The sequence below is a fragment of the Miscanthus floridulus genome, chromosome 3 (assembly GCF_019320115.1).
Source record: "Miscanthus floridulus cultivar M001 chromosome 3, ASM1932011v1, whole genome shotgun sequence".
NCBI lineage: Eukaryota > Viridiplantae > Streptophyta > Magnoliopsida > Poales > Poaceae > Miscanthus > Miscanthus floridulus.
Genome location: NC_089582.1, coordinates 37,280,185 through 37,284,228, shown reverse-complemented (window position 1 = coordinate 37,284,228; position 4,044 = coordinate 37,280,185). Strand labels below are relative to the sequence as shown.

At 39.1% G+C, this 4,044-nt stretch overlaps 1 non-coding gene across 1 annotated transcript; it reads left to right on the top strand.

The window, feature by feature from the left end:
* The first annotated feature begins 663 nt into the window (after window positions 1–663).
* On the top strand, window positions 664–769 carry LOC136547836 (small nucleolar RNA R71). Its single transcript, XR_010781784.1, has one exon. It is a non-coding gene; the product is annotated as a small nucleolar RNA R71 (small nucleolar RNA).
* The last annotated feature ends 3,275 nt before the right edge of the window (window positions 770–4,044 follow it).

Here is a 4,044-nt window from a genome sequence, read left to right as displayed (position 1 = left end):
AGCTAAGTTATTTGTGATTCTATCATTTTATTAAAGCTATGTTGGTTCTTAATTGCAGAGGAGAAGCTATCCATTCTATTATTTATGTTTTCTAAGATTCTATCATTGGAGGCTAGTTTTCTAGATAAGCCCTCTATTATTTTAGCTTGACCAGAAATTAACTCTCTCAAGGGTGGTTGATTGTTGAAATTATTATTAAATTGATAGTTACCTTGGTAGTTCAGCCTTTGTCGCTGATTCCATCCTTGATTCTATTGAGGACGAAAGTAATTGTTGTTGATGAAGTTCACATCCTCATGAATTTTAGGGCAGTTGTTCCCTGAATGCCTAATGTTTCCACACTCTTCACATGTCATGCAGGAATCCTAAATGTGCATGACTTCTTGCTTTTTAGTGGACCGGTCTTTGAGCTTCTTCATTAGCAGGTCCATCTTGACAGACAACATGTCTACCTCCTTGAGTTGATGCATACCTCCACCTCTCTTATGGGTCTAAAGACATTCTTCATTCCAACCTTGGTTGGAGGCCATCTTCTCTACGAGAGCTGTTGCACATGGGATTGTGAGTGATAGGAATGCACCTCCAATAGTAGCATCCATATTCTCATGGGTGCTACTGGTCAACCCATGGTAGAAAGTCTTCTGCATGAGTAGCCAATTCTCCATCCCATGATGAGGACATTCTGCTATATAATCTTGAAAGTGTTCCCATGCCTCAGGGATAGATTTATCATGTTGCTGCTAAAAGCTTGAAATTCTTTGATGTAGACCATTAGTCTTGCTCGTGGGAAATAACTTCGCTAGGAAGGCAGTGGAGCAGTTATCCCATGTACTATTTCTATCTTTATTGGCGTAGAACCTTTGGTTCGCCTTCCCCAAGAGTGAGAATGGGAAGAGGCGAAGTAGTATGGCGTCTCTAGATACTCCTTTATTGGTGAAAGTGCTACAGATCTAAAGAATGTGTTGGGGATGAGCACTCTCATCTTCGTATGCCTTTCCACAAAACTAGCTAGCTTGCACCGTGTTTATGAGAGCTGGCTTGAGTTCGAATTTATTGTCTCCGACATTGGTCGCCGGTCCAGTATGGATGTTGGTCGTAGTTGGAGCAGAGAACTCATGAAGGGTCTTGTTAGCCATGGCTTCAAAATTTGGTGTTAAGCTCTATCTTGTCTAGTTGTTTTTTGAATCTAAACCTAGAACTTTCTTGAGTTTAGCTCTAATTCTCCTGATTAATGCTTCTAGATCATCAATGTAGTTTGTCGAAAGGTCAAAACCGGTCATACATTACCCTGCATAAGATATAAAAGTAGACAGAACAAGAGTAAACCTGTTTGAGTAGAGGTCAATGGTTATCTCGATCACATCAATAAGTATAAGTTTATCAATATTCCTTTTTGCCTAGCTATCTTCCCTGGCATTTCTTAACGTTGCTACTAAGAACAAGGTTTTGAATTTAATCTCTAGAAACGATGCCAGAAATGCTTATTGGTATTTACTTATGACTTGAAAGAATAAATGTATGAATGATAGGGATCTTCAAGCGCATAGATAATATACCATTATAGCACTTCACCTAGGAGTATTCTAGGTATCGTTATTTATATTTTTACCACAGGGAAGGACGGACAGTTAGAATATATTGATAACTTATATGCAAGATGGAGAGATAAACCATAACCAAACTTCTACTCACAATAGGGGTAAGTCAAGAGATAAATGTATATGACAAGTAATGATAAATGATAATTAATTACTCAGAGTACTACTTTGTATGGCATTAGCGTGGCTAAGTAGAATATTAGAGGAATAATCCCTAAGTCATTCTTTATTACAAGTCAAAGCATATGTTGATTAGTGCAATTACACTTAGTAATCATGGTTAAGATCAACTTCATATCTACACATAAGGGATATTACTAAGGAAGATAAAGAACAGAGCTTGTCTTCCTTTGTAACTAGATCCTACTTGTCCTATATTTGGGATCTACCATATGGCCCAGAATATAGGGTGCATCCGTAGGTAAACAACGTATAAGCACCACGCTTACACAATGTCAATCACTCACTCCTTGTACTTTGGAGCGAGCGCTATACGAACTTATGCTTAAACATAATGCTAATCTAACTATATGTCACACCCCAAAATTTTTGATTTTGGGTTGTGCATCGGAAACATTAAATGAAATAAAAGGTTTTAATATTTGGAATAAAATTTATCAAGTTTAGTTTGAGCTAGCGCAAATTTAGTTATAAAAAATTGAATTTTTAAAGTTTTTCTAATTTTGAAGGGCATTTGGTTGATATGAGGTTTGCTTGTTGCTTGACTTGGTATTGTGAGTAAGTAAAATTTTGAAAAAAACGTTTAGTAAATCTTTATCTTTCTTCGCCCTATCTCTATCTTTTTAGGTAATCAAATCATTGGCTCTCTTGATCCTAATCTTTTCATTTGGAGATTCCCAAGGTTGTTTTCTTATGTGCCAATCACCCCTTTGGGTTTATCATCCATCGACCTATCTCTCAAAACTTCTCGAGAATTTTTTCTACTTCTACTGGAACTTCTTCCTATGTTTCTAAGGGCATAATCTAATTTTTTAGATGCTCCAAAAAGGCTTTTCATGAGCTCCAAATATTTTATTTGAGTTCTTCATCCTTCAATCTATCTTTAGGATTTTTCAGGGATTTTTCTAAGGTTTGAAGCATTTTTCATGATATAAATGGTAATTATAGATTTTCTAGAATTATTTTTATTTCATGTAATTAAGTTATTTTGAAATTAGAATAATTCTAAGCCCAAAATCTTCATCAATCCACGAAAGCCATGTGCAAAAATCTAAACTAATCTTAAAGGTCGGTGTCTTTATTTACTAATGGGCTTTAATAATTATTTAGGCCCATTAGTGCAGGTGGATGTTGCAACGTCAATTAGTACCATATCACTAGTTGATGTGGAGGTGGCCCTTGGGCAAAGCACACCAGAACTACTACAAGGGGAGCCCCTAGTTTGGGAATCCCTAAAGTAGTAAATTCAATTTTCCTCTATATGCTTCCTCCAACATCTCGTCATGTAGCTACCGTGAACTATTCTTGTCTCATCGGCACCAAAGTTCATTCTGACGTGGAGTCCGTTTGGTCACCAGTCCGAGCCCCGGTGGTCACCATTGTTTCATCTGCCACACAATTGGCCTCCGGTGAGGACGCCTCTTTCATGACCCTGCACTCATTGTTTTCATCATGTTGTATCTATCTGCTTATGCTGAACTTCAACTTTCAGGCCTACTGGTTTAGTCCTGCCACTAAGCACCATGGCCAGTGATGAGGACATCACTCTTTCAGATGCACCTGCTGATCCTCTAACCATTATGCAAGGTCCAATGACCCGAGCTCGAATGCGTCAACTCAATTTAGAGGTGAGCTCGTTCTTAAGCGACCCTTTTCATACTTTTGAGAATAGACTACTACCTAATGATGTTATCTTGCTTAGGAACATTGGAGAGGGTCATGAAGGACTTAGAGGAAGTGGTGGAGATGATGATGACCAGCAAGGACGTCCAACACAAGCCGGAGGCCCAGTCCAACATGAATTCGAGTCTGCCACGGCCTCCAGGACCAGTCTGCCTTAAACTGGTCACCCAGGACGCATCCGGACTCCGTTTTCGACGATCCACATATGGATGGAAAGCTAATTTGATAAGAAAGCCAATCCAAGTGGTCTCACAAAAAAAGCTCTTTGGAATCAACAGGAATCATCAAAACAAGTCAGCATCCAGAATCTGTCAGGGTGCTGCAACATCTTCTTTTGGTCCGTTGGACCATGTATCGAGTTTGGGCACATTAGGGGTGCGTCCAGGGGTCTTGCATGACCCTAGAGTCTTCATAAACAACCACCGCCCCTCCATTAGGGCTTGGGTTTTGCTTAGATTATTCTGTCAAGAACAGTTTCACCGTTCATCGGTTTGTGAGACCCCAACTTTGAGAGATTAATCATTCATCTGCAATTTGGTTGCGTTCTTTCTTGTTCTTGCTTGTGTTCTTCGTTGCGTAGGCA